Source organism: Pieris napi, chromosome 19 (genome assembly GCF_905475465.1).
Source record: "Pieris napi chromosome 19, ilPieNapi1.2, whole genome shotgun sequence".
Classification (NCBI taxonomy): domain Eukaryota; kingdom Metazoa; phylum Arthropoda; class Insecta; order Lepidoptera; family Pieridae; genus Pieris; species Pieris napi.
This window is the reverse complement of record NC_062252.1, coordinates 4,697,110-4,719,588: the sequence shown is the minus strand read 5'-3', so window position 1 is coordinate 4,719,588 and position 22,479 is coordinate 4,697,110. Positions and strand designations below refer to the sequence as shown.

The 22,479-nt window shown below is 33.0% G+C and overlaps 1 protein-coding gene across 9 annotated transcripts in view; it reads right to left on the bottom strand.

Moving 5' to 3' along the window:
- Positions 1-22,479, bottom strand: part of LOC125059252 (SH3 and multiple ankyrin repeat domains protein 3) — a 142,505-nt gene that overhangs the window by 85,766 nt on the left and 34,260 nt on the right. For 5 of the 9 annotated variants that reach the window (XM_047663603.1, XM_047663607.1, XM_047663609.1 and 2 more), the window contains exon 1: positions 12,532-12,747. The gene's annotated coding sequence lies outside the window, so the exon portion shown is untranslated. Of the gene's footprint in view, positions 1-12,050; positions 12,176-12,531; positions 12,748-19,900; positions 19,935-22,479 lie in introns of those variants that run through there. The other 4 variants (XM_047663612.1, XM_047663611.1, XM_047663604.1 and 1 more) reach the window with 3 other exon arrangements.

The window sequence follows — 22,479 nt, the reverse complement described above, 5'->3', positions numbered from 1 at the left end:
ACAGTGATTATTGTAAAACTTAAACTTACTATACTATTTTTCGCATGCAGTAAAAATAAGGGCGTCCCAATTCATCTCAATTCGTCAACAGTTTTAGACTAGAGAGTTTTTCGTTTAAGTAAATTCTCGTTTATTGCACTATTTCATTTATTTCCTAAGAACATTAAGACTTAGAGCACCAAAACTGTAAACAGGACTTCATCGTAAAGTTTGAATACGCCTACAAATGTCTGTACACTGGTTTGATGATTTATAAGCAATAATTATGCGCAATGTAAATATATATTAATGTGAATATTCCGTACTAGAAATTCTGTTTCTTGCGTACCAGATATAATTAGCACAATTTACCAAGATTTATATTAATTTGTACAGTTAAAATATACGGTATGCGACTTGTTACCCTTTTTCTGGCCTTCAGAGAAATATTTAATGTCAGTCATTGGTAATTTAATGTACAAGGTAACGATACAATTAAATTGTATCAATAACTTGAAAGATTTAAAAACGTACTCCGACTGGTTACCCTTTTGCAAGTGTTGCGCGAAAGAATGGAAAAATTGGTCGCAAAGCACGGGATTGAACTCCTGGCCTCAGGTATGTAGTGGTTGAAATATAAATATGTATTTCATTAGTCGACTCATTAGTCTAGTGGTTAGTACCCCTGACTGCGAAACCATGGGTCCCGGGTTCGATCCCCGGCTGAGACGAACATCGATGTGATGAGCATTTGGTGTTGTGCTTCGGTCTTGGGTGTTTAAATATGTATTTATATGTCTATCTATCTATAATATGTATGTATATCCGTTGCCTAGTACCCATAACACAAGCTTCACCAGCTTAGCGTGGGACAAGAAACAAGTGGATTTTACTTCTGAGTCAGTGATTCTTTGAAATAATGTTGTTCCATAAATAGATGACTAATACCAGATAATAAAATATATTATCTGAGTTTGCAATCATGCGTTACAAAAGCCAAAATTAATTATTAACGTTTAAGCCACTTTTTTCCGAGCACCACCATTATGTTGCTAGCCACTAAAGTATTTCCGTACAAATTCGACTTAGGGTCCTGAAAAGATCGCACCAATTCTTAAAAAACCGGTAACGCATTCACATGTCCTCTGGCATTGGGAGTGTCTATGGAGGTATTAATTACTTATCATTAGGTGATACCGCATAACTTTTGTGAAGACATTAGGCAGAAATGTTTTTTTTTATAATTTTAAATTCAACGTATCGCATTGCAGAACGCATCCTATAAAACTATCATATAATGATAGTTAATTAAAAAATAATATTGAGTAGAAACTTCTAAATACTTTTAACAACAGGTATTTGTGAATTCCACATTGCCCAATGTTTATTGGTTTGAGAATTTTGGAAGCGTCAATTGATTGATTCAATAGAAAGCTGTTAATGTTAGTACAGTCGAACATGAACACTGAAATAGGATTTCGGTATTCCGTATTTCTATTGAATATTATATAATCTCTTAATAAAACTAACCTTAATTTTTAGAATATATATATACTAAGGAATGTTAACTAAACAATTATTATATTAATTAAATCTTTTATAAAAATCTCTCGATATAGACATCTAATAAAAATGTAATTATTACCTTGTATAGCGAAAGCTTTGTTAATATTCAATAAAGAAAAAAATTCTTATCCTGCGAAAGACTGCCAACATATGGAATTTCAGATGCTTTATATCACATGTAAAAACGAGCGTTCGCGCATTTCTTGGTGGAGGATCTTCTGATACCTTTCACGCTTCATTCACTTTTATGACATTCACCAGGCATGGTCGGTTATGGGAACTTTTCAGTTGTCCCTTCGCTAGTACCTCCTGGATTTAGTCCAGGTATGCACGACAAGGCCTACCCACCTCGACTTCACCAGCTACGGCTGCCTTGTATATCCTACTTATTGACAGCTTCTTATTCTTCCGTTTTACATGGCCAAACCACCTTATACTACCTATACGATACATTAATACCCCATTTGAAGCGCTAAGACATAATGTATACGTCCTTTTCTATATCTTCATTATATTTACCCTTAGCATTTTTTGTTTCCGTACCAGGGTCGCCCGGAAGAGATCCCCAGCTAGCGGTGAGGCCGACCGTTACATCCCTAATAATTTATGTTATGATATATCGAAGTTTTAATAAATAAATATAAAAAGTTAAGTTATAAAAATATCAGTATGGGTAAATAACAGTGTAACAGGTTCGAGTATTGACGTAACAAATTTTATTTACACAAGGAAAATGTAAGACATTGTATGTATGCGCCATAATATATTAATATGCATAAACATTACCGTCATTTTTATAATATCCAAATTTTAAAATGCTTTTTGAACAAACAAAAAAGATAATTTATTAACCTATTACCACGGTGATGTCATCCTCAACGTTGAACTTGACATTGTCTACAAGTTTACGTGACTTGATGCAATTTTTATTGTTTAAAGAGTCTTGGTCATGGTTGAAAGAAAACTTGAAGCGATTAGCTAAATGTGACCAAAGCAAAATTAAAGCTTGTAATATTAACAAACGAGTTTATTCAAACCTATTTAATGTTTTATTTATAATCTGTCATATGTCTGTCTTGACGTTTCTTCTTCATCTTTCTCTGTACTTACAAGGTTTATCAAAATTAGCTTACAGTGTCCTTTTAAAACGTGTTGTTTCCGTTAAAAGGACAATTTACAATGATAAAATATTGTTACACACGAAAAATATTTAAAAGGTATTAATGGAAAAAGTATTTATTTATATTATTTAAAAGCTACCGACTATATAATATACATTATTTGCTTTAAATTAGGACGTGTAAACGTTTTGTTTAATATTCTCCGAGTTGTAATATAATTGTTTTCAATTAACGTAATTTCAGAGTATACTGAAAACAGGCTCGTTCTTAAACACATTCTAAGGCTCGAAGAATAATGGAGTTGCAAAAGTTTCAGAATTATGTTAAATGAGAAGAAGACATTACGTCACACTTAAAAACTTGTTGTTGTTGTTGCCCGTACTTTGACTTCGTGGTGTATGGTAACAAAAACAAAAGAATTCGCGAGTTTTTATTTAATGTCATTCAAAATCGCGGCTTCCTCGTACGCTATATTTAAACAGATAACAATTGCTTACGAATGTTCTATGGATATGTCACCGTAAAATTGTAAAAACCGTTAGATTGTAATCTATCTCGCGAGATTGTAATCTGTCGAAAGATTGTGAACCTCAACGAACTGCTTACAAATTAACGTATTATTATTCGGTAGTTATATGAAATTGTTGGGAAGTAAAATTAATCTGTAATTTACCAAAGAAGTTTGAATGATAACTAAGTTAGTGTAGTACAATCTACCGAATAATAATACGTTAAATTGTAAGCAGTACGCTGAGGTTCACAATCTTTCGACAGTTTATAATCTCGCGAGATAGATTACAATCTAACGGTGTTTACAATTTTACGTTAACAGATACATCGTACACTCTGAATTGATACGTATTGGGAAGAATTGAATAATAACGTCTGTGTTCCATAAAGTATTTTTCTAAATTAAGAAAATTTAATTAAGTTCTTCCATTACAAATAAACTATAAACGAATTGATGGTACAACTCGATTGACTCTGATCTAATCACAAATATGCGACACGATAGAATATACGTTTGAAGCATTACCATTCAACTAAACACGTCGTTTTTGTTTTACAGTCTCACTCCTACCCACTACAAAATACAGTACAAACCGAATAAAATGCGGGTACAAGGTAATCTTTTATTAATTTGTTAAAACTGCTATATCTAAAAATTGTTTCTATTGGTATAGTGTAAACCAATTGTTTCAAGTTGTAAGCACTTAAAAATAGACAGCAGCAGAGCATCGAATGGCATAGTGGGCATTCCATACTAATTAAACTATTACAGATTATAATAGTATCAGAATCGTGAGAATGTTCTCGGCCTTGCTTGACCACTATCACAATAAGATACTTCATAAAATACCAATTGTGAATATCATGCCCTTGCTATTTAATTTAATCTTAAGGCACTTACTGATAACATACTAGAAATAATTGTGTAAAGTATGTACAACCTACACCGACAGAAGAAATGTAATGTCAAAATAAACAAAGTTAAGTAATAATTACCGTGGCGAGTATCATGATGAGTAGCAAGGATCTAGAAAGGTCACAAGATTACCAAAGATATATTCATATGGCGACTATTAAATTTAGAAATCAAACGAGACTGTTTTAGTTGAAAGCTGCATCTTGAATGGATTGGATGTCTTATTCAGAAAAAATATATTTTTAGCGGAACGGAAAATCATTCTTTTGATTTATAATTTTAATCGTTTCTTTCATATCTCTCGATGCTTTCATTAAATCCCTTGAGTTTCAAATATTGTATCAAATGAAAACATCATTCATTATGGACGTGTAATTTCTTTTTAATCACTTTCTTATCATACTATTATGATAGTACAAAAATTGTACTTATCATTTAACCTTATCTATTTAAATGCGTGGTACTTCCCTTAAATCGTATCTTTGAGTGCTAATTAGCACTATTATTCAAGCACATTAAGTCTAAAAATCCTTATAAAGCCACGGTATTGAGACAAAAAGCTAAGAGCGTGAACCCAGATTTGGACAATAAATTGAATCGTGACGATCCGATCGGGTCATTGTACTATCCACCTGCTAATGAACTTATGTTTGTCAAGGTGATGAGAATATTATGTTGCGAATTGCTTCATCAAACTTCCATTGAGAAATTACAATGCAACTTTTTGTTCTCACAAATGTAAGCAGCTTGGAACCAGTTTCAATCAAAATCAATGGAAAGAAAACAGAAATCATATAACAAAACAGAATATTTTACGGCACCTAAAAATCGAAAACGAACAAATCGCCAGACTCTGTAATAATAAAACATAATAGCAATAAAAATAATGACAAAATTATTAAAACAGGTTATATTAAACTAAACAATCCACCCCAATCATACCACTATGTAATATTGAATTATGCAGACATTACCCATCCTTTACTATGCACAGTTAATTTAAAAAAATAAACATTTTTTTAGGAAAGGAAAGGAAAGGGAAACCCCTTCTCTTAATTAATTAAGGACTGCTTACAGTGAAAAACTTTTTGAGCTCAACTTACATACCTGTGAGACTTCAAGCAAGATCAAAAGTACTGAAATTTCTAACTTGTTTCTTATGAGGTCTGAGCCAAAACTTTCGGTATTCCAAAGGAAATGTTGAAGTTTAATTAAAAGTTAAAAAACACCGAACGCCATACAATCAGCGTAGCTAATATTACAATAGAGATTTAATGAGCATACCATGACAAAATTGAGTATTTAATGCCGGGAATTTAATTTCCTTTAACGGTTTTTTTCGTGCAATTATGAACACGGTCTTGTACTTTTTCAAATAGATATTTATCAAATTTTTAATCCTTGATGGGACACCATTTTAGTTGTAGTCCACTATCCGCTTTAATTAAAATTATTAATTTAAGATTATAAAAATTATGTTTCGATAAGTTTTACAAATGATGCCTAACAAAAACATAAATCTACATCGTATCGCATCGCATCCGCAGAGACATTTCAGTTAATTTTTTCGGTTAATAAAACTACCAAAATCACATCATACTATTTCGTAGCAATAAGTACAAATATACAAGAAAATATATGTAATTTATATGACAGTATTTAGGCCCCTATTCTAAGTAATATACTTGGCTGCTAATCGTTGTTGTCGAATGGTAATGGAGACTATGAACTGAGACCTTGACCTTTTCACTCTCTTGGACAATCAAGATCAACTGTTAAACAATTTGAAATGGCATAATAAGTCAAATTGAACGCTTGATCGTTATAAACAGACCAATATTCGATCCCCAGCTTTTGAAGGATAGCCTGTATACCGTGACCAGTGTTGGCCTCTCATTCCTGAGCTCGTAGTTCGATCCCAGGCTGTGCACATGTGGTCTTTCTGTCTGTATAGAGTGAAGGAGAACATCGTGAATAAACCGGCATGCAGTAGTCCGAAAGTAAACGGCGAAGGTCAGGCACAGAAGGCGGACCACCTATTAAAAAACTAAATGATCACAAAATAGATCAGATATATAATTATATGATAAATGCTCACTCTCTATTGAATTTATTAAATCTCACTTATTTAGCGGTTTATTTGTAGGAGTATATACATAATCGTAAATAGATTTTTAGGTCAAAATATGAACCAAATAAGTATATAAGTACCTATGATACCATAGAAGTACATAACAGGCAATTGTTATTAAAATAAAAAGACAAGCCAGCGATCAAAAATTCTTATCTTCATAAAGCGTTGTTAATCAATGTCGCCACTGAAACTTGGCGCATAAAATACTGGGCAATTTCTTGAGATTAATATCGGAGTGATAGCTAGTCATTTGATACCAATCGCTCTTTGAACGAAGCCGGTTGGAATAGTCAAAACGCATTATGTAATAGACATTTGAATGTTTACTTTATAAACAACGAAACCGTTGAGAATGATTCATTACTTAATACGGAATACTGTTATTATAACATATTATTTGTAAATTCACTCATAAGTACCTTTAATGATATCCATTTAAATGTAAAGTTATATTTGTATCATCTTATTTATTCCAAGGTATCTTTTTTTTTAATCCACCTGCAATCAGCCTCTTGGCTTATCAGATTTTATGGGAAATGATGGCAATTAAGGAACGCAAATCCAATAATTTTTATTCCCTCCGTAATTTGTAAACTGTCAGACTGCGGCAAGTTTCGCCCTTTTTAGCCGATACACACTGTCCAAGTTTCCAAGAGGCCCGAAGCTAGGGGGTTGACGTGTTGCTGAAGTCTCATTTTGTATCGCACGGTTGATCTTTTAATGTCTTCCTCGACAGTGTCCTAGGTATCTGTGTGCCCTTTTATGGCAAAGACCTTCTCCATTTTCAGTTTCAGTTTCCTTAATCTGGTCTATCCACCGTCTGAAGAACCCTTACGCTTACTATTAATGTAATACAATAGTCAACATTTATGAAAAATTCAAGAGTGCTCCATGAGCGCCTATCTACGAAAATTCACCGTACAAATATTCTGTAGCATTTGCTACAATCATATCTTTAAGCTACCGAATTTCCTACTGAGGGCAACACCATTAAATATACAAATTCTAGCATTAAGTTACCGTTCGCTGTTCAAAATATAATACTCAGCGATTACGACTGTTATTTTAAAATTAAACCTGGTACCACACCTCCACTTCTTTCTTAAATAGGTTCGATTACCGAATTTAATCCTTTTCATAGTACAGTCCATCCGTGTAAGTTAGTTCGCAAATAGCCCGAGCATTCACTGAACTGAACTCAGTGGCGTAGCTAGGTGACCAAGGGCCCTGGGGCAAATTAACAAATGGGGCCCCACTGCTATGTAAACTGATTAAGTTTCATCAAATAAAAATATGAAATATACAAATACTTTAAAAATGCTTAGCTACTTAAGCTCTTTTTGTGCAGGGCAGGTAATAAAAATATTAAACAGTAACAACATAAATTACAATTAATACTTGGTGTAGGTTTGGCGAGTTGAAATACAGAAGATTCAAGGGCTTATTATATAAACTATCCGTCAAATTGACAACACTGCCAACCTACAGAAAGAACTTAGAGGAATTCCCTAGGTATAACTTTTGAATTTCTCTCAAATTAATGTCTTGATTAAAGTGGGGTTGCAACCTGTCATATTTATTTTGAAAATGGGAGAAATTTCCAAAAGTTCAGAACGATCGAGATTTCTGGTAAGGATTCAAGGGCCCCCTGACCTTGAGGGCTCCGGGGCACTGCCCCGCCTAGCCCCTAGGTAGCTACGCCACTGACTGAACTGTTCTCATTGTACAAGTACATACTTGCGCAAATAAAGTAATTGTTACTCAGTTTGTAATCAAGATTGTTTCATGCGCACAATATAAAAATAACTTTCAAATAAATACAATTTGCATAGTGTTATTAGTTGGAACAACTTTCTATTGACTGATCAGATTCGACATGTTCTCATTTCAAATTCCCCTTAATCGATCATAACCCAGCTGACAGCTCGTAAATGAATTGTCGCCTTCTTAGAATTGTATTTACTTGCCTTTGTTCAATATAATGATGTTCTTACATCGTAGAGATCTTTCGGGATGCGCGTTTAAAAGTTTGTATACATCTTTCAGCCTAGGCTTCTTTAAATCTTTCGATAACTAAGCATAGATCTTCGTAGCTCACAGTCAATAAGCCATTATATATAATTAAAGTATTCTATATACCATAACCCAAGTCGAAATAATTGTAAGCACTTTACGTTTATTCCTTTTTTGTATTAGTTTTTTCGTCGAACTAACTAATACTCACCTATATTTTTTGTTGAATGAAATAGCTAAGCCTTATATGTTAGGTCCGGGTTATACGATAATTTAATTAAGAATTTTCTGCTAATATCAATTAGATTCATTAGTTATACACACTTGAGCATTGTCTATCTGATTATGCAGTGTCAGATCATAGCTTAGGTTCCGGTCCCTTAGTGACAACGTAATATTTGAAATCTTTGATAAATTAAAAATTATTGGTCGTGCCTTTCAACATAAGGAACTGTTGTAAACAATTATTTTACATATAACAGAAAAATACGTCGAAAAGATAACCTCCTCATTCGATTGTTTTAAAGTCGATGAAAAACAAACGGACAATGTGGGCAGACCCCTATTCATTTATCATGTTCAAATTTTTTGTGAATACAATAAGATTTCAGTGATCATGTTTTTAGCACTCTAGAGAAACAATATTACAACCACTATTAATAATAATATTCGAACAAAGCAAAAACCTTTAATTTCAAACATAAGATGGACTTTAACCCGGACTTATAATTTTTTACTTGTTTAGTTTCGCTTATGCATTGATATCGAATAAAAAACAAATTGTATAAGTAATTTGTGCATGCAAAATTATAATACGCGCGATTCTACAAAGACTAAATTATTTTTTAAGCACAAGATTTATAAAAGTGATTTATATTAGTTCATAGAAGTTATAACATTATCCATTATCACATTCCCTTTAAACCAAATCCTTTTATTCAACAGTCAGTAAGGGGAGGAATTACAGGTGGAGGGAGGAAACCGCCGGCACCTGTCCGGAAATCAGACAGGAAGTGGCATTCGCAGCTCACCTTTAATTGATTGCGATTCGCATTTCACATGAGGAAGAGGTTACTCATTACTGAAACAAAACGGAGTTGGTCATGTGGAAACTAACGTTTTGTATGTATTGTGACTTCCAGAGGTAGATATTTCTGAGGCACTTTTCATTTTTCTTAAGGACATCATTCAACTCTGAAGGGATTTCAGTTTTTTTAATCTAAAGAAGCATGACCGGTGGTAGCACTTAACCACAGAGCTGCCGGAGCACGTGGAAACTACAGTATAACCAGTTTTGGGAAAATAATTTATATCTCTAAACTTCTCTCCATTTTTATTTATGGGACCGGAGGCAGCGTCACTTTGAATGAAGGGCTAACCGCCGCCCATGGCCGCCAGCAACGGGGGCTTGTAGGTGAGCTTTGAGGGTATACGCTCAATATCTCAATGCGAAATGATACTACTTATAATACCAGGTGTTAGTAACCACTTTTTACATCCAAAACTATAGAAATGTGATAATAAGACAATAAATCTAACAGTCTATAATAATTAAAATAAAATCGAATGTTTTCCTTAGCGACTTTAGATTTTGTTTAAATTAATTATTACTATACTTCAGTTAAGCAGAAGGCGACCATGCCCTCATTACTAAGAATTTCTTAACTTACATTCGGTAATATTTCTCGTATAGAATTAGACTTTAGGAATTCATGTCACCCATTCAGCCATTATTAAGTAAAAGACCAGTAATTGAACCGACGTTGACGTAACAATGTGATTTATCACACGCACTGGGATACTGGGTCATACGTGCCGGCATGTAATGAACAGCCGCATACAATTTACTGTTCCATTATTGATTTGTTCTCTTTAAATTTGGTAGCTTTTTGTTCTATAATAGAATTTTTTGCTATTCGATAAATGAAAATTCATTCAATTCTTTTGTCACATAAACTTGTAATAAACGAAACTAAAATAAAACCCGAACGCTGATGTATTTAACATAACCTCATATATTGTTCTGCGTATTGTTAATTGTTTACCCTCAAATCTTAAAATAACACCCGAAAATTGCAAGGGAACCCTTTTTTTTTAAAGGGTAGTTTTTAGCAAACCTGGTATATGATTGCTTAGCCCCATAAATTTAAGATAAATGTATTATTATGTGTAAGGCATAAAAACTTTGTTTTCTCACTGTTTGTTTTAAGGTTTTCGTTTCGTTTTTTATATTAACTGTATTTCTTTTTAACTCTTTAGTTTATAAGGAAATTCAAATTGTTACTGTGGCCCTATAGGCGCTAAGCTTAAACCACTTAGTGGACTTTTGGTGTTTTCTGTACATTTAATTTTTTTTACATTTATTTATTTAACATTTATTTTAAAGGAACATGTGAATCAATGAGCCATAAAGTATATGATAAGTGGTGATCGCTCTAGCAAACAAAACATATTATATCTAATAAGTAATTAATAAATTGTGATTAAAAATAATAAAAACTTATGTAAAAAGTATTTTACATTACTAAAATAAATATTAGTATAAGCAATTTGTTTTAAACCTACAATATTAATACCCATTATCATTTTATTCCATCCGTTTATAAAAGAAGCAATAAATGTTTATAGAATTGTAACTTTATAGGCGTAACACCGTATAATTGTAACACATTTTTTTATCAAAGCTACTCTAGTAGGAATTTTAAGCCGATAAAAACAATTTGAATATCATAATCGCCGATTAGGATTTAGATTAAATTTTATTGTCGATAGTAACGAAACTTATTGATTAACACACAACCATAAAATAGTTAAAAATAATAACTACATTAATTTTCAGTGATATGAAAATAAAAAAAAACATGCAAATGGTGTACGCACAGTGTATGAATATTCAGTATGAAGTTCCAGGCCCTATATTAAGAGTCATCAATGCAAGCAGCCTAATTTAAAGCCTTTCATTAGTAAAGTAACACGTAGTTTGCTCACAGTATGCCAAAACTTTGCCATTAGATAACACCTTAATAAACGATATGGAAATGCGTTTGTGAAGGTATGTGGTGTCTACGACCGACCTACTCCAAGCGGGCCTGGATTTTACTCAAACTCACCTCACGCACTTCCATCTTGACCCCCTCTAAGATGCTCTGGGGTCGCTTGCATTATATCGGGGCTTCAACTGTATAGCCAACTATTTTCTATTAGTTTCGAAGTATTTTTTGTTACGTAAAGGAACAAATCGATTTACAGGTTATCGGTAACGATCACCACAGCTCATGTTTAACTAATAACATACGCAATACCCGACACTGGACTTCACAAAATTTTTATGATAGAAACACGATAAAAAGTGATTAAAATTAGACTCTGGCGGTATTAATTAAATGAAAAATTGTTTATTTTAACAATAAATTAATATCGAATAATATTTTCTCGATTTTATTTGACCACAATGTAGCTTCAAAGCCTATTTCGATATCACCTTATATTGTTTAAGTTGTTTTACTTGAGTTTAAAATTAATTAAAAACTAATTATCGTAATTGAAATCACGTCATGTCTAATGTTTACGATTTTGTAATGTATAAGAGAATGCCTCTATGAACCAACAATTTCACAACAAATAACAAGTTTTAGTAAGATTAAAAACGAAAAATATATGCATATATGCATCAATTCTAATGCAATATTCCTCTTTAATGAAAACACAGGGTAACATAACCTTGAGTAGTAGGTATAAAGTAATTATCGTTAGGTCAAAAAACGAAAACGTGTTCCCTTCTCTGATCTGCGATTAATTGATAAAACCTTACCATATTAAGAGTGCTGCGCCTACTTCTGTCCATGCCAGTTTGACCTTTATTACTTCATTCTTTGGACAAAATCGCAAGTCCGGTAATCGACAACTTTATTAACTCAATATTACTGCCCCTACAATCTAAATGTTTAGGTATACATTAACTAAGACATCTGATGTTTTCTTACACTTTTGACAACTATACCTACTATAGTTTGGAGAAAAGTCTTAAACGATTTTATCTAAATTAGAGTCATAGTATTAACTCTTTAAAGGAAAAAGTAAACCAAAATATGTATACTATTTCATAATTAGTACGACAATTTACATTTTTATCAACCTGAAGTAATCATGAAGTGTTACTCACTCAAGTAATTTACATAGATACAGGTTAATTACACTCAAAATTGATATCAAATAGCAAGGTTGACGGAAATTATTTCTGATAGGCAACAAAACCGGCTAGAAATTGAAATAAAAAGTGTATTGCAACATACCACAAAAATATTTACGGAGGAAAATCCAAGTGAGGCACACTAAATAATATAAAAACTTGTCACTAACACATAAATCACAATCCACTTATGTTTTCACAAAGTGTTTTTTTCAATCGCGTTATATCCAATTAGCTGTTTGCAATTCGCGGGAGTTGTTCTATCGTATGACGCACAACCTCTCCCCTACACTTATCATACGCGACTGATGAGCGGTGAATTGTGATTTGTGGACTGAAATGACTGTGTGAGTTGTGAGCGGTGAGCTGTCGTTTGTCATGTTTGAAGGTGTCCGTGTCCGTTCTCCTTGAACGACGAACGAGACGAATCTTGGAACTTGATACCTAATCTGTTTTACTGATATTGTTGTAAGCTATATAGATGATGATGTTTTGAAATGATTTTAAGTTTATTGAATATTATTTGTTAAGTAATTTGAAGAAAAAAATAATAAGCGTTTTAAATTCACTTCTGTGCCAATTGTTTTAGTTAAAACAGTTCTAGAACAGTAGCGAGAACATAAAGTAAATCAATAATGTTGTACTGCCAAAATGCAAACTTTTTTGTAAGATCTTTATTTATTACATTATTACGTAATGTTGTTTATAAATAAAAGTGAAATTATTATTAAATAGTCGTAATTTTTTGAAGTAAGTACTGTTTTTTGTAGAAACGTGCATATTGCATAATCATTCAGTGCCCTTCATAAATTAAAATATGGTAAGACTCAAGATGGAAGACGTCAAAGCGAGTAATAACGTTGACCCAGAGACGGAAAGCAAACAACTGGCGGCAAACATCGTTGAATTTTCACTTGAAACGTCCAAATGAATTCTAACGCAGGGAGGAGCGCCTAATCGTCGTTTTATTAAACCTTTTTTAATTTAAAAACTCATCGTGAAAGGACTATACTTTATTCGATTGACTCCTTCAAATTTTATGTACTGTTTCTTTTTATATTTTTTTTATGTTTATTTTATAAGTTTCACGAGACTTGTAAGTAAATTATTATTTTTACGACAAATTTAAAATGATATATGATATCATTAATTATTATATATTAAATAAATAATGTATATATTATAAGAGGCGCTTTTGCCAGTACAAATATGGTATTGAAAACGGCTGGGTTCTTTAAGGAACATTAACTGTATAAATAAATTAAGCGAAGATTTATATACATACTTACGTATTGGAAAATTTTTTGTTATATTAAAAAAATACATAGGTACACAGTTTATACCTTAGAGTTTAAATATTGCGTGTTTAGAGTTTTTAGTCACACAAGATAATATTAAGAAAAGCATGTTGTCTTATGGTGTGTCACCTAAGGTGATGCGGAATTTAGAGTTGATTCTAAGTAGGTATAGATTTAGACATAGATTGACTTTAAATTATTACAATAAATAAAAATTCATATTATAAAATATATTTCAAACTGTGCCACATAACTTAATATTCACCAAAATAGATACAAAAGCACTCGAAATTTCTCGCCACATATAAAATAGTCGGCCATTTTGTGCAATATTCTTGTTGTCTCCGGTCATATTAATGTGTGGATATGGATATGAATGAATGAATAATACAATAGAATTAATAAAGTACTTTATTGAATAATTATTATATATAATAATACAGTTTTGATAATTTGTAAGGAAGATAGAAAATTATTAACTATATTAGATAGGAGACTTATAGTTACTTTCGCTTTTACAAATATATTAGCAGAGAGAATATATACTCTACGAAACTAAGACTTACAATTATCAAGAATGTAAGATTGAAGAGCCACGGGCGATAACGATTTTTGCCTCAGGTTTTGTTCCCAGTGCTATCAGTACAGACATTTGACCAGCTGGAAGGCATATCTTTGTGGTCTGACAACATTGCCCTCTTAAACTTCAATTAGATAATATCTGAGGCTTTTTTCAGTATGATAACCATCAAATTATTAATAGATATACAGTTGTAATTTTCTGTACATAGTATAAAGATAAATATGAATTACAATTACGCAAACATTTCCTCGCCGGTTTCTTTTTCTCCAACATAATTAGTAATTACAATAATATAAATTATATTAGATAGATTGTTCAGCAAAGACATGGTTTTTTAATTGCGAACTTTTGGAGATTAAACCACAGACAATAAACAAATCTTTTCTTTTATTTTTTTATGTAATAGGAGGCAAATGTGCCTATCTGACGTTAAGTGATACCGCCAGCCCATGAACACTCACATTGACATAAGGCTCGCGATTGCGTCGCCGGCCTTTTAAAAATCGGTACGCTCTTATCTTGAAGGACCTTAAGTCGAATTAGTTCGGAGATACTTCAGTGGGCAGCTCCACATAGTGGTGGAGCGCGTTGTGGAACGACGGACGTCGAGGTGATACGGATGGTATTTTGTATTCTGCCTTGATGGCCGATAATGAAACTCATCCTGAAAACTCTCCATGGTAAGTGCGGTATGCGGTTTTCTTTTAATTTGAAGCGACATTTAATACCTGCGTTCACAAGTCACTGCGATGACGTCATTCCCTGAAACGGACTAATGAAGTTATTCCGCCAGCTGAGGATATGTAGAACCGACCTTCTCGACCTTACTCACAGGGGCCTACGGGCAGGCCAGTCAGACTAGACTGGTCGTGGATCCTTTTAGGTTGGAGGAACTGTAGACCATCCTTCCTCCACAATTATTTTATGTGTTTGTTTCGTGACTTAAAACAATTGAATACTTAATCCTTTTAATTATACTATAGTGATAGGTATCTATAGCACAAAGATATTTATTCTTTACAATTGATCTCCCGTTATGTTCGATAGCCGAACCGCAATCTTACGATTGGAAAATTATCGACGACTCCGTGCGAGGTCAGCATAAGCAATAAGAAGAACTCGTATCCAGAAATAGCCCTTAACAAGCCAACATAGATATGAAAATTGCTTACAACGTAATGTATTGTTGGTGTTTATCTAGGGATCTGTTTTTGCTCTGAGGTTTTATTTACGTATTTTGGTTACGGTCTATTGTCTCGTTTCGCACTTTTTATGTGACATAACTTTTCTTTTGAAATACTTAGATTATTGTACGTCCTTTTATATGGACAACGCGACAAAGTTTTAAATAATGTTGTACGGAAAATTAATAAAATATCAGTAATTTTCAAATTGAAAATACAAAAGGAATAACGCAAAATTCTTTGAAATGGAATTGCAAAGGAGTTGAATTTGCATAATGCAAGGACGCAGTATTTTACTTGTACGTCACAGAATTGTTGAGTGAGCGGAAATGTGTCGATACAAAATTATGTGTTTTTGATCATATTTCGCGAAACTTAATGTAAATTCTGGCTTACTCCGAAATTATGATTTTTACATGGAGTTTTGTTTGATAATATAATAGTGTAAACAAAAAATATATTCTTTTATTTTATTTTCATGTATTCGTGTATTATTTGTTATATGCAAATCCAGCCCACTTGCCTTAGATATCAAACAAATCCAATATTAAGTACTTGCATTAAATTCCATTAGCTCTACAAGATAAATTAATAGTGATTGTGTATTATAAATGCATGTATAAGGAACATAAATTTTAAACAAGAAAAAGTAAAACGGAAATAACATTTCCTTAATAAAGTAGCGCACTTTTGTTTGCAATATTAATTAGAGTGATTTTGATACTTTGATTGTTAATTAATACTAATTAAAGTGCAATGTTTCCGACTTTTTATGTAGTTTAACGCTGTATTTTATAGTATCATTCGATTACATGATAATATATCATATATTATCTTGTGATTAGATTTAATGAATTGATTTGCAAAATGAAAAAACCAGTGTCCCTACAACCTTTTAGATCTGGGCCTCAGATTTCTGTAACTGTTTCGTGATCATTTGTTTTTTTCTAATAGGAATGGGAATCATTCTGTGTCTGACACACGCCGTTGACTTCTAAGGCAGGCCGGTAACCGCACGATGTTATCTTTCGCCGTACGAGCAAGTGTTCGCACATAGAAAGTCCATTTGTGCGTAGCTGGGGATCGAACCAACGATTTTAGGGATGAGAGTCGCACGTTTAAGTTATTAGGCCAACACTGCTGCTACCAAAATAGAAATATACGTATAGCTTAAATATAACATAGGATCTAAATTACTGTCATAAAGAACAAATATTTGTATTTTAATAACAAATATACTGAAAAACTACTGGACTGATTTCAAAATTCTTTAAACTGTTGAATACTAATCCTTAAGTTATAATAATTTCAAAAATATATCTTAAAATAGTCCGTTGAAGCCGGGACAAGCCAATACATTTAGATTTATATTCTTTGTTTATATGAACAATTATCACTCTGATATCAGCTATGAACGGTACCGTCTCCTTTCGGTCAGTGAGGGTTAGCAGTTACTCATGCTTTATGGTTTGTCGACTCAGTTTCGCTTAATAGGTCCGTTGTTAACTAAGCCGGCCTAACTTCCAAAAGCACAGAAACCTCCTGGCCACTTCGCAGGCTTTGAGGAGCAACCTCACTGTTCCGAGGATTTCTGCACGTTAGCACGGTTACTCTATAATTGCGATCCCGACATCAATGCTGAGTTTTGTATCCCAAGGTTGCGACCTCAGCGCATCAATAAGCATATCAAAATTCCATACATACATTATCGGAATCGTTATTAGAGGAGTCGAGTAGCGAAGTATGACTCTCGTATGTGAAAAATGTTGGCAAATATATAACATACATACATGCAAAAATGCATGTAGAAAAATGTACTCATGCTAGGTGAGGTTCGAACATATCAGGGCTTCCTAGGATTATCAGGAAGAATTGAACAGCTTAGCTGGCTGTTGCTTTCTTATCGCTTGTTTGAATAGAATAGAATTAATGTACTCACAGATTGCGTGTTCTTGGTCTATTGTCTTCGCCACTTCGTTTGGGGATTACTTTACTAATCTTTCTAATAAGATATTAAATTTCTAGGTTTTTGGGTCAATGATACAATTTATGATATTAAACTACCGTGTTTATCGCGACCGTGATCGGTGACTTCAGATTAATTATCGTAGTAATAAAATCGGCTAATTAATTTCTTAAATAGTTTAGAATATTAGTCAGCGATTTTATTGACGGCCGTCGTGGCTCAATTATGCTATTTTAGTGTTAAAAATAAATAATGTAGGACAAAAGACTAATCTGTATGTTAGAATGTGTGTAATGCGCTGACATCCCTCTTTCGTTTTACCAAAGACAAAAGAAAAGTAACTGTCTTTGGTTTTACAATCCCACCCTTAAATACAACGAGATTTGAGGTCCTGTTTATACAAATTGTTATCATTTTTGACGTGACAACGAAAAACATTACTCATGCGGCGTTACCTCGCTCTGAAGCGTTCCATTTAAGGCTTGAAGTGCAAGCGAGAGCGCGAAACGAGGTACAAAGAGGCACAACCGGAATAATCGTATTTATGCGTACAAATAAATGTAACTTGATCAATTCATTTGTGATTTCCATTTATTTCTCCTTATTCTCCTTCTCTATATCCATACGAAAATAACTATCATATTAATTAAAATTTTCTTTTGAAAATGCAACCATTCCATCAGTATTTTCTTGTGACGTTGTCACGTTCAACTATCGTTAGTAAACCGACTTTACAGACAACCGATTTTTTGTCACTATACTTCCATAACATACTAATAACATTTTATTTTTAAAACATAACCGCCACGGCCATATTCCCATAGAGACTACCCATTCACGAAAAAGTGTTTAAGTCTGTGCCTAGACACACTCGATGAAACGGATGTCAATCCTGACCGGAGTATCCCATGAGCATGTGCAGGTTTACATACCAGGTGCATAGTTTATAGCTTGAGTAATGAAGCAGTCGATATATCATAGCAGTACCTTCACAACTCACGTTTCCTCTCAAATATAGGTAAAGGTCCATTACACCGATTTAAACTGCCTACCATAATTTAACTTCATAGATTTACGAAGGTAATAACTAAATGTACCTGTAGTTATCCAGTTAAATCAAATTACCGCCCACATCGGTCATTGCAATTTGCTCATAAAACACACTATGTTATGAATATTCATTACATAGTGTGTTTTATTGCGCCTACACATACATAGAAAATATTTAGAAGTTGGGCCTATATCTCGCTAATAAGCAAGTTTGTTTCATTATTGCTTTGATTTTTTTCTGTAATATCTTTATTGCTTTGTTATGGAATGGAGTATTTTATAATGATTATTTATGATAACGGAGTATTTTGTAAAATACTCCATTCCATAACCAAGCAATAAATTACATAGTGTGTTTTATTGCCCCAACGCACACATATAAAAATTTAGTAGTTGGGCCTATATTTCGCTAATAAGCAAGTTTGTTGCATTATTGTTTTGATTTTTTTTCTGTAATATCTTTATTGCTCTGTTATGGAGTATTTTATGTGAAATGATTCAAAGAAGTTAGTTATTAGTCTTACTTTTTCCCTTCTGTGAAATTGTAATCAATTAGCGGATGGGAGAATGAGTACTGATGTAAGTTGTCAAAAACTAAGACTGGAGTTCTATTTTTAAAACAAAAGGTTCCTTTTCTTTAATAATAGAATTAATTATTGGAGTTTCCGTTTCAAATATGGAATCATAATTAACTCACTGTCATTTAATTGTAATTTTTACACATTACATAATATACTCGTATGTTTAAATTTTAATTAAAAGAAAAATTAAAAAAAAAATTCACAGTGTCTCACACTGTGAATTTGTGATTTCGTTTTACAAGTTTTCATAGAAATTTTTTAAACTATTTTATTTCTTATATTATATTTTTTTATTAAGGGCTTCATGTTCTATGTTGCATTCCATAATCCCCCTTTTCACGATGGAAAATCTAACTGATGTGAAGCTTTAGAAACGAATTCAATTACGAAATCAATTAGAGCGAGTAATTCGTGAATGCGAGTATGAAAGGTGTTTTGCATAATCCTGTTCATCATATGAGAGATGAACACTTCGGATTCAAACTCTTTTAATTATACCTATGATCCCTTCTAGTTGGAAAAACTAAAATATAAAATACAGAAATATAAAGCCTCCTTTCAGGTCTTGGCCCCACTTCTGTATCTATTTCTTGATATATTTTATTTTTAAAAGTATGTTTTCCTCGCGATCTTTTTCTTCTTCCTACGTAAGACGCACATAGAAAGAAAAGGTTTTGGTGCCCAGCGGTGATTCGAACGGATGAAATCTACACGCCACTCAATCAAGAAAATCGGGACAATACATAAAGAATTATAACCATATACGAAATGTATTTCAGTAAATGTAAACGAAAAGGGAATTCAACTTACCTCTGGCTCGTGTCTGCGCATCCCGGAAGCTGACCTGTAACAATATTGCATGAATTAGTTACCACGAACACTCTACGCCATTAATAAATAATAAGCATTTCAAATGCGGCCACTAATTTCGAGTTTAAGTTTACTTACGGTAACAAACGCGCAGCGGGTCTTAAATTTTAAATCATTCAGGGCAAAGCGATGAGGCTGTTCTTATAACTACACCTCGAGCCTTAGCTAAGTGTTATTATTATTTAATTTATTATTTGTTAATATTAGTTTCTTTAGATAGTACGTACACCCAAAAAGTCATGGCAAGATGTCTTCAATAGATCTATCGAAAATGTATACGATAACTATTGGTACCACGTTGCTTACATAAAATATAGCGAGATAGATTTCAGTGTAATGGTATTTAGAATTGATGGGTGACATCTATAAACAAAGTGTAATAATTAATATAATCATGATTTTATCTTTACGTTTGCTTTTTCTTTTTGCACTGTGTTTTGGAAAGTTTGCAATTCTTTTTTTACTTTTTACTTTAGTTAAGGAATACATCGCTTAGTAGCGACAATAACCGCTTTTTGCACGATTTTTTAAAAAGTTTATTGTAAATATTATGATTTAATTTTAGTGAAAAAAGAGTAAATATATAAACAAAATGTAAATAATACCGTATTTCCTAGCCACACGGCATCAATGTATTCAGTACGCACCAGGCATCGCTACTTAGAACAACTATGCCTTTAACCATTGCGAACCGTTCTTACTAAGATTTATTATCTGATTATATCATTACTTCACTGTAGCAATTCAGATATTCATAATACGAGTACGTAATATAGTTTATGACCAAATTTGGTTTAAGAAAAATTAAGAGAGTGTTTAACTTTTCACAAATTCCCTAGGTGTAGTTCCTGCGCCAATTAAAAATATTTAATTGTATCTTCTAGAATTATCAGGTCTTCCGGTCTTAAAAGTCGTGGAAAACATTGATATCCTTTTGTATAGAATCTGCTTTTAACAGAAAGAACTAAAAGTTATTTTGTACTTTAATTATAAATCTTTGGTGATTATATATAATATTATTATGCGACTGCCTTTTTTAATTTAGGGTCTCTAGATGGAGCGCTCACGATACACCGGCTGTACGCCGTGCGTAAAGGTTTCAATCAACCTTTCGAAAAAATATATTATAATAACACTATTAACAATAGTATTTCAAGATTGGGAAATATATGTTAAGAATTATAATATATGCAATGTTATCTTTGAGGTTTTGAGTTCGATGCCCTTTGGGTAGTTGTTTTGGGTTAAAACCCACAAATGGGAGATCTGCCATAATTTGAGTGGAGGTGAATGTATTGCTTTTAATTCAATATAGTTTCCAATAAGGTTTACCGATTACAAATATTCACCCTTCAATCAAGCCCGGGACCTTATTTATGTTAAGCATTAAGTCACGGCGACGGTTATGTTAGTATAATATATACACTATATATTATATGGTATTCCAAATGAGTAATGTTTGAGTGTTTGCATATCTGCTCTGCGCAGGCCATTTATAGAATTGTGTGAGAGAAATGATTTAGTGGACAGCCGCTGCAATAGAGCTGAACTGTTGGTAAGGCCGTCTTCACTCTCAAGGGACGGACTATACAAATTGTTATTAATTAATAATAAGTACCTAGTTAATAATAATAAACCGTTACAATGTTCAGCTATTATACAGTTTTATGTTACGACCGGCATTGTGGAGAAGCTACCCCAGGAATACGGCAATTAAAACTACAAAACTGGCAAAATTTAATTTCTGCAAACACATATTTATGCTCGTTTGAAATTATTAGTTAAACGGACGAAGAAATATGCTAATTCCTGTTAATAGCTATTTTATTGGCTAGTAGCTTTTTGTAAGCCTTTTTTTTATTCTTCTTCTTCTTATAGTGCCATCTCCTTGCGAAGGTTGGCGATCATCATGGCTATTTTAATTTTGGATGCCGCGCTTCTAAACAATGACTTGGTGCTTTGACCAAACCATTGTCTCAAGTTTTTCAACCAGGACGTACGTCTGCGGCCAGGTCTCCTTCTACCTGCCACTTTGCTATATGATTAGTTGAAGGAGCTCATATTCTTTGGAGTTGCGTAAAACGTGTCTGAAATAATCAAGTTTCCTTTTCTTAACCGTCATAAGCACTTCTTTCTTCTTCTGCATTCTGTCCAGCACGGTTGTATTTCGTATGCGGTCTGTCCAAGATATTTTAAGCATACGTCGATAAACCCACATCTCAAACGCTTCCAGTTTTTTGGACATAGTCTCTGTCAGCGTCCAAGATTCTACGCCGTAGAGCAGCACAGAGAAGACGTAACATCGCGCAATGCGAGTTCTAAGCTGTAAATTTAGGCGCTTGTCACAAAGTACTTTTTTTAGTTTTGAAAAGGCGTTCCGAATTTGTTCAATTCTGCAGCGGATTTTGATGCTGTGGTCACCCTTTTCATCAATCACTGTGCCTAGATATCGTATTTTCGAGACACGTTCCAAGGTCTGATTGTTGAGGTATATATGTTGCGTGAAAAGCTCCGGTGTT